The following is a 15320-nucleotide window of genomic DNA, read 5'->3' as shown; positions in this document are numbered from 1 at the left end:
CGCTGGGAGAGGAGGAAACAGCTTCTACGCAGCTGCCTCTTGCCAACTTGAGTGATGACCTCCAGGAGCTGATCCTGCTCCTGATTGGAGGAGAGCAGCGTACTCGGCGTGTGGGCAGCAGAGTTGGGATTGGCGGAAGAGGACTATAAAGGAGGAGACAGACAACATGCACCAGGAACATCTAAGGGGAACATCTGAGGGAACACCTGTGCAGCCCCCCGAGAAAGCCTGCCGGCGGTGTGCCACTCCCCTGCGGAAGTGGGGAAAGTGGCCAGGGGGAACTGCCCTTCCACGGAGGTGGAAGGAACGGTAGCCAACCCAGGAAGAACCAGCAGCAAACCCAGGGAGGGCCGAGCAGACAAAAGAACAGCGCAGGGTCCTGTGTCGTTCCTCCATGAAGAGGGGGAGCGACATAATGGTGCCGTGACTCGGATAGGAAGCCTAGGCAGGGTTTAGTGTCATTCCTCCACGAAGAGGGGGAGCGACACTTCTGCATGTGCAAATCCAGTTTTCCCAGCACCATTTATTGAATAGACTCTCCTTGCTCCAGGAATTAGTTTTAGATCCTTGATCAAATATAAGTTGGCTGTAGATGTTTGGATTGATTTCTGGTGGAATTTATTTCGAATAAATAAATACAGTAAGTTCAAGAGAGAATGAAATTTAGTTATTTTCCACAAAAAAGATAAAATTTCATTCATATATAGTTGCCTAAAAAGCTTTGAAATTATTTACTTAGAAATAGGAACTATGGGGGGCCGCAATGTGGCATAGTAGGCTAAGCCTCTGTCCGTAGCGCTGGCATCTCATATGCATGCTGGTTTGTATCCTGGCTCCTCTTCTTCTGATGCAGCTCTCTGTTATGGCCTGGGAAAGCAGTAAAAGATTGCTCAGGTTCTTTGGCCCCTGCACTCTCATGGGAGACCCAAAGAAGCTCTTTGCTCCTGGCTTTGGATTAGCTCATCTCTGGCCATTGTGGCCATTTAGGGAAGGAACCAGCAGATGGAAGACCTTTCTCTAGGTCTCTCCCTCTATCTCTCTCTGTAACTCTACCCCTCAAATAAATAAATAAAATATTTATAAAATGGGAATTAGAATATAACATTAAAAAGGAAAAATAATAGGGGTGGATATTTGGCTCAGCAGTAAAGCCACTGCCTGGAATGCCAGATATATCAGAGGGCCAGGGTTCAATCCTACCTCTGCTTCTGATTCCAGCTTTCTGGTAAAGCAAATTTTGAAAAACAGCACAGGATGGCTCAAGTAATTGAAATTCTATGCCTTATTATATTCATAAATATATTTAAAAAGTACTTTAGAGGGACCAAGTGGTGTGGCATAGTAGGCTAGCCTCCACCTACAATTCTGGCATCCCGTTTGAGGACTGATTCATGTCCTGGCTAGTGCTCTTCTGATCCAGCTCTCTGCTTACGGATTTGGAAATCAGTGGAAGATGGCCCAGGTGTTTGGGCTCTTGTGCCTTCATGGGAGAACCCAAAGATTCCTCTGGCTCCTGACTTTGGATTGTCTCACCTCTGGCCATTGTGGCATTTTGGGGAGTAACCAGCGGATGGAAGACCTTCCTCTCTGCTTTCTGTCTCCCTTTCTCTCTGTCTCTAACTCTGCTTCTCAAATAAACAAGTAAAATTTTTTAAATCTTAAAAAAAAGGGTTTTTGGAAAAGCTAGAAGAAATTGACAAATTTTTGGACACACACAATCTACCAAAATTGATCATGAAGACATAGAAAATCTAAATGGACCAATAAGCTAGATGAAAATTGAATCACTAATAAAACCCTCCCAAGAAAGAAAAGTCTAGTAGTGGATGGCTTCATGGCTGAATACTACCAAAACTTTAAAGAAGAAATAATTCCAATTTTTCTCTAAAAGGGAGGGAATCTTCTGAATCTCCTGCTATGTGGTCAGCATCACCTTAATTCTAAAAACCAGAAAAAATATACAACAAAGAAAGAGAACTATAGACCAATAACCCTGACGAAGATAGATGTAAAAATCCCCAACAAAATACTAGCTAATTGAATCCAATAACGTATCACAAAGACCATTCACCATGATCAATTGAAATTTATCCCTGGTACACAAAATGGTTCAACTATATAAATAAATAAATGGTTTACATCACATTAACAAATAGAACAAAAACTATTTAATTATCTCAATGGAAGCAGAGAAGGTGTTTGATAAAATCCAACATCCTTTTATAATAAAAACCTTAAGCCAATTGGTAGAGAAGGTACATTCCTCAACACAATAAAGGGAATTGATAACAAACCCATGGCCAGAATCTTAATGAATGGGGGAAAGTTGGAAGCAGTTCCAATAACATCTGAAATCAGACAATGGTGCCCACTTTCACCAATGCTATGCAATATAGTTCTGGAAGTTTTAGTAAAAGCATCAGGGAAGAAAAAGAAATCCAAGGAAAACAAATTGGAAAGGAAGAAATCAAATTACCCCTATTTGCAAATGACATGGCTCTATATATAGGGAAATTGAAATATTCCACTAAGAAACTATTGGGACTCACAAGAGAGTTTGGTAAAGCTGCAGTATATAAAATAACACAAAAATCAATAGTTTTTCTCAACACAAACAATGCCATGCTGAAAAAGAAATTGTAGGAACAGTCCCACTCACGATAGCTACAATTTTTTTTAATATCTTGGAATAAATTTAACCAAGGAGGTGAAAGTTCTCTACAATGAAAATTTTAAAAAAATTAAAGAAACAGCAGAACACATAAAAAGTGAAAAAAATCTTCCATGTACATTGATTAGAAGAATTAATATCATCAGAATGTCCATATTATCCAGAGCAATTTACAGATTCAATCTGGTTCTAATAAAAATACCAATGACATTCTTTTCAGATAAAGAAAAAATGATACTAAAATTCATATGGAAGTATAAGAGACCTCTAATAGATAAAGCAATCTTAAACTATAAAAACAAAGCCAGAGGTATCAGAATTCCAGATTTCAAACATGTTACATGTCATTTATAATCAAAACAACCTGGTACTGGCAGAAAAATATATATGTAGACCAACAGAAAAGAATAGGAACCTCAGAAATTCATCCATGCATCTCCAATTAACTGATCTTTGAGAAACAAGATAAAATAAATCCCTGGACAAACAACAGTTTACAACAAATGATGCTAGGAAAATTGGATCTACACATGCTGATGTAAGAAACAATTCACCTTCCTTATACTTTATGCAAAAATCAACCCAAAATGTATCAAGGATCTATATCTATGACCTGCTATCTTCAAATTACTAGAGAAGAACATTGGGGAAACTCTACAAAACATCATCATAGGCAAAGAATTCTTGGGAAAGACTCCAGAAGCACAGAAATAAAAGCAAAAATAGACAAATTTGATTACATCAAACTAAGAAGTTTCTGCACTCCAAAGGAAACACTCAACAAAGTGAAGAGGCAACTGACAGAATGGGAGAAAATATTTGCAATCTATGCAACTGATAAAGGGTTACTATCCAGGATCTCTAAAGAGCTCAAAAAACTCAAAAACAGCCAAACAAATAATCCAATTATGAAATGGGCAAAGAATATGAACAGGCATTTTTCAAAGGATGAAATCCAAATGGCCAAAAGCATATGAAAAAATGCTCACCTCACCCCAGTCTTTATGGCTCTCACCCAAAAATCAAAAAACAATAAAAGCTGGTGAGGGTATAGGTAAAACAGTACCCTAATCCACTGTTGGTGAGAGAATGTTAAGTCATACAACCACTACGGAAGACAGTATGGATATCACTCAGAAATATGAAAATAGATCTGCTATATGACGACCCAAAAATTACACTCCTTGGAATTTACCCAAACAGAAATGAAATCAGTGTATGGAAGAGTTATCTGCATATCCATGTTTTTTGCAGATCAATTCACTATAGCTTGATATTGAATCAATCCAGATGTCCCATCAACTGATGTCTGGATAAAGAAAATATTAGATATACATACTATGGGGTACTATTCAGCCATGAAAAAGAATGAAATCTTGTGTTTTCCAACAAAATAGATGCAATTAGAAGCCATTATATTTAGTGAAATAATCCAGTCTCAAAAAGAAAAGTATTTTTGTTTTCTCTAAAATGTGGCAGTTAATGCAAAAAATGTATAAGAACTATGTGGAAATTTTGTGATATGATTTTTCTTTTTAGCCTTTTTTACATTCTGATGGAACTGTGGCCTTCCTACTTTTTACTTGCTAAATATTATCATTAGTCCTAGGATAACTTCCCAGAACAGTTTGCAATCAAAAGGCAAAGTAACTGGATCCACTCTCAGCGCAGGATCCAGATGCCAAGGCAAATCTTAAGGCAGAAACTGATGTGCAGTCAATGTACAGGAATGGAAGTTGCTGAGGGAAACAGATGGGACATTTGCAGCGTTGGCTAAATATATCTTTGGTAAAAGCTACAGAGTAAAACTTATTGGGGAAACTTTGATTTGACATATAAAAATTTACCAAAAGGAAGTAAAGTCTATATAAATGATGCCTTCTTTAGGAGTATGATAAATCATTCCTCAGGGTAAAATGTGGATGTTCTATGGAAACAATGGTAAAGGGTTTACCATAAAATTAACTCAATATGTGACACTACAGAATTATTTGGAAGAATTCATTGAACCTTTGGTATTTAAGGATGAATGATAGATAATTCAGTAGTAAATATAAATATAATGATGATACTGACTGTATAAAAGAAATAACTGTATAAATTAAATAACTAAGTATCAAGAGATAAAATGAAATACAAGATGACAATAATATGTGAGATTGTATGATAGTCAATGGGTTTACATGAGGCTTTAATATTATTTAGATACCAATAGACATACCATTAAAGGCTTTTGCCTCAAAAACTAAACATTCAAAATTGGAAGAATCACCATTGTTAGATTAGGAATGAAAAGTAGAAAGGTTGGGATAGTTGAAGGAAAAGGGATAATTAGGAAAAATATAAATCTAATACAGTGTGTGAAAGATTTTAAAAAGAAGGTAAAAATAAAACAAATAAATAAATAAGTTATGATGTAGTAAAACTCAGTTATACTATAATTAATGTCTCATAATCAGCCCTTAAGGCATGCAGATCCGGCTGAAATGCCCATGAGAGTATTTCAGGCATGGAAAGCCAAGACACTCTGGGGTGGGGGGGGACCTAAATGAAAGATCTCCACGAGTGAGATCCCAGTGGAAAGAACGGGTCATCAAAGAAGGAGGTACCTTTCTCTGAAGGGAGGAGAGAACTTCCACTTTGACCATGGCCTTGTCTAAATATGATCAGAGTCAGTGAACTCAGGGGGCTTCCATAGCCTTGGCAGCTCATGACAAGAGCCTAGGGTGATTACTGAGGCCATAAACAAGAGTGTTAATTTGTTAAGTCAACAACAGTAGTCACTGTGCACTTACTCCTCATGTACGTAGGATCTTTGTCCTTAGTGTGCTGCACATTGAGATTTAATGCTATAACTAGTACTCACACAGTACTTTTCACTTTATGTTTCTGTGTGGGAGCAAACTGTTGAAATCTTTACTTAATGTATGCTAAACTCACATGCAGAAATCTACCAACAACAGATGCTGGCGAGGATGTGGGGAAAAAGGGACACTAACCCACTGTTGGTGGGAATGCAAACTGGTCAAGCCACTATGGAAGTCAGTCTGGAGATTCCTCAGAAACCTGAAGATAACCCTACCGTTCGACCCAGCCATCCCACTCCTTGGAATTTACCCAAAGGAATTTAAATTGGCAAACAAAAAAGAGGTCTGCACATTAATGTTTATTGCAGCTCAATTCACAATAGCTAAGACCTGGAACCAACCTAAATGCCCATCAACAATAGACTGGATAAAGAAATTATGGGATATGTACTCTTTAGAATACTATACCGCAGTAAGAAACAACGAAATCCAGTCATTTGCAACAAAATGGAGGAATCTGGAACACATCATGCTGAGTGAAACAAGCCAGTCCCAAAGGGACAAATACCATATGTTCTCCCTGATCGGTGACGACTGACTGAACACCAAGAGGGAAACCTGTTGGAGTGAGGTGGACACTATGGGAAATGGTGGCTTGATCAGCATAGCCCTGACTGTTAATGAACAACTAAATACATTATCCCTCTTAGTAGTTTTTTTAACTGTTCTACTTAATATGACTGGTTTAGATCTGTAATTGATGCACAGTTATTCTTAAGTGTTGAAAATTAACTGAAATGTGATCCCTGTTGAACATGGTGGTGGGAATGGGAGAGGGAAGAGATGTATAATTTGGGACATGCTCAGGCTGACTTGCCCCAAGTGGTGGAGTTGGAAGCATACCAGGGGATTCCAATTCAATCCCATCGAGGTGGCATGTACCAATGCCATCTCACTGTTCTAGGTGATCAGTTTCAGTTCACAGTTGGTCATGGTGAAGGGACTGGGAGTCAAAGGGAGCACATAGACAAGTCTAGTACCTGCTAACGCTAACTGATGGAGTAAATAAAGGGGAGAGTGATCCAACATGGGAAGTGAGAATCTCAGCAGACTCATAGAATGGCAGATGTCCTAAATAGCACTCTGGCCTCAGAATCAGCCCTAAAGGCATTCGGAGCTGGCTGAAAAGCTCATGAGAGTATTTCAGGCATGGAAAGCCAAGACACTCTGGCAAAAGATCTCTGCGAGTGAGATCCCAGTGGAAAGAACAGGCCATCAAAGAAGGAGGTACCTTTCTCTGAAGGGAGGAGAGAACCTCCACTTTGACTATGAGCTTGTCTAAACAAGATAAGAATCGGAGAACTCAGAGGGCTTCCATAGCCTTGGAAACTCATGACTGGAGCATAGGGAGATTACTGATGCCATAGACAGGAGTGTCAATTGGTAAAGTCAACAACAGGAGTCACTGTGCACTTACTCCTCATGTAGGATCTCTATCCTTAATGTGCTGTACATTGAGATTTAATGCTATAACGAGTACTCAAACAATATATTTCACTTTGTGTTTCTATGGGGGTGCAAACTGTTGAAATCCTTACTTAATGCATATTAAACTGATCCTCTGTAAAAAAAAAAAAAAAAGAAATTATCAATTCCCAACTTGACTCTCACTGGGATTAAACATGACAATAGGTCTGCTCTGATTTCATCATCATTTTAAAAAATCATCTATTATTTTTCACTTTATGTTTCTGTGTGGGAGCAAACTGTTGAAATCCATACTTAATGTATACTAAGCTGATCTTCTGTATATTAAGATAATCGAAAATGAATCTTGATGTGAATGGAAGGGGAGAGGGAGTGGGAAAGGGGAGGGTTGTGGGTGGGAGGGACGGTATGGGGGGAAAGCCATTGTAATCCATAAGTCGTACTTTGGAAATTTATATGCATTAAATAAAAGTTTAAAAAAAAAAAAACCCAAAAAAAAAAAAAAAAAAACCACCTTGGCTTCTTTAGACTAAAAAAAAAAGTGCTGGAATAAGAATTGAAGTATGGGGGCAGGTGTTGTGGCAGTGGGTTAAGCCTCTGCTTTGGATACCCACATCCCGTATCAGAGTACCTGGTTTGAGTCCCACCTTCGCTTTAAAAAAAAAAAAAATGTATGCTAAACTGATCTTCTGTATATAAAGAGAATCGAAAATGAATCTTGATGTGAATGGAAGGGGAGAGGGAGTGGGAAAGGGGAGGGTTGCGGGTGGGAGGCACCTTATGGGGGGAAGCCATTGTAATCCATATTCTGTACTTTGGAAATTTATATTCATTAAATAAAAGTTAAAAAAAAAGAAAAAAAATTGTTCTCAAACATTTTGTGTGTGTGCACATGCAAATTATTGAAATCTTTACTTAGTATAGAATTGTTCTTCTGTATTAATTGAAAATGAATCTTAATGGAGAATGGGACTGAGAATGGGAGAGGGGGGAGGAATTGGGGTATGGTGGGAAGAATCACTATATTCCTAAAGTTTTACTTGTGAAATTTGTACTCATTAAATAAAAGACTTTCTTTGGGGAAAAAAAAAGAATGTAAATGAAGCAAAAAAAATGAAGGGTAAAAAACTGTGAAAATATTCTTTTTGTATGCTTGTTCAATGCCTACATTTATGGAAAAGAATTTCTTTGACTCAAAGAATCATATCTTCAATGATTTTGAAGTGTCCTCATCTTCATAAAATCCAATACACTGACATTGTTTGAAGAGCAATTGCAAACATAGTGTCTTCAGGATTTGCATATTTACTAGATGAATTAAAAATAAATATACCATTAATCACTAAGTCTTCTTAAGAATTGGTAAAGTATTTTAGAGACCAAATGCTGTTCAGAGTTTTAAAAATAGGCTACCTTTTGATAATAACATTGTGTTACAAACACCCAGGTAGAATGTGATTTTTCAAAAAGGGTCAGTGTAATGCACAATAAAATCTTTTTTATGATCTGATCATAGTGTAGTAGTACTTTTCACATAGCTTGCTTATAATTTTCACAATTAGAATACCATCATCTTCTTACCAATAAATGCTAGTCTCTGTGACATTTTATTTTCTTTGACAGGAAAAAAATGCAAATATAAATACAAAAAGAAGATTGGACAAGAAAAGTCAGTGAGTAGATCCAAATAATCAAGATGTAAGAACATGGAGAAATAATTTCATCTGTTCTTCTCCAAGTCAAATAAATTGATTTAGTTAATGATCTTGTAAAATTTCCAGTGAACATAAAATACTATATTAAAATTCACGTGGCTTGAGATTTAGACACAGGTGACTGAGCCCTCATCAAGAATAGCATCAGGCATTTAAATAATGATCATTTTTTTCTTTCACTGAACTATATTAAGATAATAGAAATTACCACATCACACATAAATATAAATCCAAACGTCTAATCCCATAAACCCAAAGCAATAAATTTTAATTAGATTTTCATTATTTAATATATCTTCCTTGAATATTACATCCTATACTAAGATTCAAGGTGGGCATTTATATTTCTTCTCACTCCTCTCATATCCAATACCACAAAATTTATCAGCTTAATTTAAAAAAATAAGATTCCTGCTCTGTGTTTTATTATTTCATGGCTGGTGGCTATGAAGTAGAGATTGTCACATTTTTATTTTCAATACACAGTAATTAAGAACAGGGCATTCTAGTTTGGGTTATCACCACATCCTGAGTGATTTTTAATATTTTATTAGTAAAAGGTACCCTTTTAGCCCTATGGTACTATGGCCTAAAATAAGTTGGGCATCCAGTCATGATATGAGATATTTCAAGTCCTCCAAAATTCCTTTGTGTTGCCCTTTTTTTTAACCAACTTGGGAGTATTTTTTGATTCTATACACCATCATTAGCCTTTCAATTGTCTCTATTTCTAGATATTTTGGTTTATGTAGGAAATAAACTTCTTCTCAAGTTTTACATTTTGGTTATGTTTTTGACACTCAAATCTGAATGACTTCTAATTAATTTAAAGTCTAGGATGTATAATTAATAGAATTAAGATTATTAAACTTAACTTTCTCGTTACGTAAAAGAACAAGCATTCGAAATCTCCAGATAGCAGAAACAGAATGAAAAATTTTAATGGCGTATTCAAGAAAAAGTAGCAAAGAAAAGATATAATCCTTGGCATTTGGATTAAAGTATTTGCCTTCAAAGAATAATCATATCTGATTTTATAATTAAATGAAGGGATTACAAAAGAAGCTATACATGAAGAATTTGGAATCTCAGTGATTTAAAATTTACGAAATAAAGGCAAAAATATAGGTAAATGAGTACTATAAAAATATGAAGACAATACAAAAGAAAGGAAGAAAGAGAAATAAAGAAAGAAAGGAAAATAAAGAAATTAAGTGAAAAATTTTAAAGGAGAATTTGCAGGACAGTGTGGTTGAAATATCCTCATTGTTGTAGATTCAAAATCTGCATCTCAGTTTTTAAAATTAATTCATTAATTATAGTCTCTAAATAAGTGCTTGTATGATTATGACCAAATCAATTTAATTTCCTCATAGCTTACCCAAAATAATTAATAATGAAAATATGCCAAGTTACTTCAAATGGCTGCCATAGTCAGGGCTCTGCCAGGCCAAACTTTACAACCCAACACTTGTTAGCAGGGAACTGCATCAGAAGTGGAGCAGCTGGTATATGAATCTGCATTTATCTAGGATGCCAGTATTGTAAGTGACAGCTTAACACACTGCGCCACAACACTGGCCCCAGAAAGCTTTTCTTTTAATCTGAGGCTTTCCTTAGGATACTCGTGTTTTCATGCAATTTGGGTATGAGTGAAACTACATGACAATATTCCATTCCCCCTTTTGTTATTCTCCCCAAATCCTCATTAGACCTAGGAATAATAGATGGTATCAACTATCTCCAGGATTCTCAAGGCCATTTTCCCAAATATCCGGCATACATTTTCTTGCAACTAGAGCACTCTAGAATTGGTTGGAACTCTCCTGGTATGAGAAGAGTGAACACAGATGGTAAACAAAGTCCAGAGCTGGACTGCAGAGGCAGCTGTTTTATGCTTCCTGGGGGCAAAGAAAACTTACATATTTGGAAGGAGAATTCTAAGCAAAGAAACTTAATGGTTCAAAGAGTTATTAATAATATCCCATTAGCAAATGGGGTGGCTCAGAATTTTCTTTCGCTGGGGTCAATTCCTATTCAACGGAAATAGAGTATTTTGCATGGACTGGAGTTGCATGAAACATGATTATTAGGGAAATTCATTAAAACTATTATGTCTGAGAATTCATATACCACCATAGCTGAATAATCAATAGAGTTGTAATTATCCAAAAAAGGTAAATTGAGAAAATACATATGCTTGAAATATATATGCATGTACATATGTGTGTGTATTTATCTTAAATAGTTATAGATAGAATCAGCAGTAAAAGCACAAAAGAAAAATCAAAGGTAGCCTGGAGTGCATTTAGAAGAATAAAAGATGTTCTAAAAGGCAACTATACAAAGGAACTAAAAAAGGAATTACATGACCCATGAAACTAACTGTGATATTGTAGCTACAGACACATGACATTTCATTAAGAAATCTGGCACAGAGTGGTACAGAAACATAACTAAGCAAGTTTAAAAGATAAGTCAAATACTTAATGTACTCATCTTATTCTTTTCTTCCCTGTGTTCCCAGCTCCGTTCCTACATATCACACATGTGCCCACAGAGGGAGATAATGGTACTGAGGCAATTAACTTCACTTAGAGTAAATAATATAACAATGTGATCATGACATATCAGAGATCAGATACAAAAACAAGTTCTGTTTTACTTAGCTAAAGACATGCTATTGTATACTCACTTGTAACCGCACTATAATTGGGTGACATCAATGATTTATTCAGATTTTACTCTAGAATGTAATATCAGTTACTGCTCATTGAAATTCTACTTGGCAGGCCAAGTAATACTTCACCCATATTCAATCTCTGGGATTGGTAGGCAGGAATAGTTTTTAAGCCCTTCATTCAGATAATCATTAGAACTCAACTTGGGTCAAAGTCAACAATCTGTATATGTTATATGCTTTGGAGATTACTCTGGGATACATGGCAAATGTGCTCATGGTCAAGTTTTTTTCCAGTTGATGCTGTTGCTGCTGTGATGATCATCTTTGCCAATGCCCCACCAGGAAGGGTAAAGGAAAAAACTCTGGTTACTGCTGGCAGCACCTATGAGTAATAAAGAACATGAGGACAAAGCTTCATGTTTGTGTGACAATGGCTGGTTAGAGAAGAGGATTAAAGTATTCCCATGCTTTACTCAGATTACTGAGCTATTTCTTTTATTTTTTAATTCAATCCCTCCTCTCACTGGGATTTATGAATAGATCCCAGTTAAGGAGAGAATATACTCATTGTCCCTCTTCCAATCCAAAACTTAAGGCTCTACATCTAGCTCAAGGCTACAGTGCCTGAAAGACTTTTCTGTTATAATTATTTTGTCAACAGTATCATTGTTGATTGCTGTTTCATGGACAGACTTCTCAAAACTACCTTTCTTTCAGGTTTTCAGAGCGAGCCAAAGTATGAAGTCTTTTCCAGGAGGTACTGAAACCCAGTGAAAATGGGATTATTTTGGTTATTATCCTCCAAAATTATCCAGAAGTGCCTGGTTCCCACCAATGGGATGAAGGTTTGGACACAAGCTGAGATCTCTTGTTATGCATTAAGTTTTGGAGTAGATGACTAGACTCAACCTCTACAAAGCCTAATCTTTCCATACCCATCAGCATCAAACATGCTATATTATCTACCCAGTTATTGCATTAGTGTTTTTTAAAAGGCATATTTATATGAAAGTCAGAGTGATGAAGATAGACGGAGAGACAAAGAGAGATCTTTCCTCTGCTGATTCATTCCTTAAATGTCAACAACACCCAGGTTTGGGCCTGGCCAAAGCCAAGAACCAGGAACTCCATATTGGTTTCCCACATGGATGGTAGAGGCCTGAACACGTGAGCCATTCTCTACTGCCTTCCCAGGCACATCAGATGGAAGCTGGAAGAGCAGCCAGTTCACGAACCATTATTCCAATATGGAATGCTGGTGTTGCAAATATTTTAGTTTTTAACAAAGTGCATTTTTGGATCTTGAGTCAATATGGAGTTCCACGAGAAAAAAAAAATCCATGTTCTATATTTTCCTTCAGGAATGTTTGAATTAACAATCTTGGCTAATCTAGAAAATTAGATTTTATAATTTTTCAAGATCCAATTACATTTTGCACTCTTTCATGTATGCTGAGTGAAATAAGCCAGTCCCAAAAGGACAAATATCATATGTTCTCCCTGATCGGTGACAACTAACTGAGCACCAAAAAGGAAACCTGTTGAAGTGTAATGGACACTATGGGAAACGGTGACTTGATCAGCCCTTGCTCTTTCTTAAATCTTGACCAAATTATTTTCACTTGTATGTGTGTTGATTAGGAAAACACATATTCTGCCATGATTACATGCACTACCATGTTTCTTAAAACATTTTTATGTTTACATTTTAAAATAATTTTAGACCTACAAAAGATTGTAAATATAGTTCAGAGAATCCATATACTACTCAGTAATATATGATAAAAGGTAACATATTATATAATCACAGTAAATTATCAGAATCAGATAGTAACAGAGATTTATACTATTAAATAATCTGTACAAACTATGTGTTCTGCTAATATCTTTTTATTAATCAGGGTTCATCCAGTTGAGGATCTCATATGCATATAGATTTCATGTCTTCTTAGTTTTCCCTTATGTAGCATAGTGTTTCATTATGTTTTAAGTCTGACACATTTTGAAAAGATAGCCAATTGTTATAGAATAGCACTCCTTTTATGTGTATCCATTTCCTTATAAAATTAGGGTTTTGCATTTTTTTGAAAAGAATTCTACATTAATTATGCACTCTTCTTAATACATCAAATCAGAAGACAGATGATATCAATATATATGTTTCTGTGATTTTAACTGTTGTGACTATTGAGATGGCACTGTAAAATTAACGATTTCCTGTGTAATTAGTACATATTTTAAATACATATTTTGAGATTGAGAAATATCCTATTTCTCATATTTTTGTCCGCTCATACTAACATCCATTGATGCAATAATTATTGTGGTGATATTATATGGTGGTTTCTATTTCTATCCTTTTTTTCTTTCTATTTATTACTTAGAATTCTACTCTTAGAGAATGCCCCCTTCTGTATTTATTCTTTCATTTATATCAACATGAACTCATAGATTGGGTTAAAATGTATAGTCTTGTTACACTGTGATTAAAGAATATTATTTATAATATTTCTATTTTATGGAACTGGTTGAAGTTTCTGTGGTTGTGCTTGTGTGTGTGTGCTAATATAGGTACCTTTTCAGAATTTACAGACATTTGAGAAGAAAATATGTTCTCTCTCATAAGAGTAGAAAGTTTGATCCATATTTATCAATTTTAGCTTACTGATTATGTTTCCAGTTCTTCTAACTTCTTACCTACTTTGTATGCCTTTCCTAAGTTACTGAAAAAAGAGAAAAGTAGTTCCTGGAATCCAGGAGCCGGACTTCAGTGTTGTTACAGCTGGCCTGGTGCTCACATCCAGGCCATGTTTTTCTGCTGTTGGAAAAATAACCTGACATCTGACAAGGTCATAGTCTGTGAATATGACGAAGTAAGACAAAACAAAACAAGACCACTTCATAATTTTGTCTAAGCACAGACCTAGAGACAGAGTCACTATGTAAACCATGAAGCACCAAATATTTCCCTACCAGCTACTGCAGAGTGGCTTCTGCTACTTTACTAATTAAACTTTTAGTTTCACACTAGTCGCCCTCTTTCTACCTAAGATTTACAAATTTTACCTAAGAAATACAAATAGAATTGTCCCTAGCCCAATAACCTTCCTCTATAAACTCTCCCTAAGACTTCTAAATAAGGCCAAGTCTTATAAATAATTTTTCACACACAGCTTTACACATTGGAAAGAGCATTAAATTGAACTTCATATATTTTGGATTAACTTTTGTCATAATGCTTGGTAATCATGTGTATAATTCTTGCTGTATTTCTTTACCTACAAAATGTATATTTATTTGCTTTCTGGATAAATACACATAAATACTTGTATTTAGGAAGGTTTGGTTTTTGTTCTAGTGGATATATTTGTATGTATACTTTTTAATGCCATTAGTTCATTGTTTTCTTATTTTTTTAACTCTCTCATTTGTCATTTTTAATGGAATCCTTAATTTTCACCTACTGCTTACACTGTGCTTTTTTTTTTTCATTGTCAAACATAATACGTGGCCATTATTATTTCACCCGCCTGTCTAACTTTGAAACTTTGATATCTGTGTGTGTGTGTTCCTCATCATTACCCTTTACGGAAGCATTCCTGGTCACATTTTGGAGGATGAAACACCTCTCACTATACACATATATACAAATATATGCATATCTGTTTGTATGGTTTTGTGTAACCTTAATGTTTCTCATGTTTCTCAGTATTACCTATGGAAGAACCACTGAGCGGCTTGTTACTTGGCTGTGTCCACATTCTTTAGCTATTTACATGTTTATTATATTCACTGTGGTAACCGTCTATCACTCCATTCTAGCTTTCATGTTCATTAGTTCCTCGAGGGCAAGAACTGCTTTAAATGATGTTTACATCAGCAGCAGAATCTAGACTCCCAGTACATGTTAGTTGGATGAAAGTACAGACTCTTGGTGATTGAGTCCACCCTCTACC

This window comes from Oryctolagus cuniculus, chromosome 8, assembly GCF_051225735.1.
Source record: "Oryctolagus cuniculus isolate XC-2025 breed Fujian yellow rabbit chromosome 8, ASM5122573v1, whole genome shotgun sequence".
NCBI lineage: Eukaryota > Metazoa > Chordata > Mammalia > Lagomorpha > Leporidae > Oryctolagus > Oryctolagus cuniculus.
Note: the sequence above shows the minus strand (reverse complement) of the source record.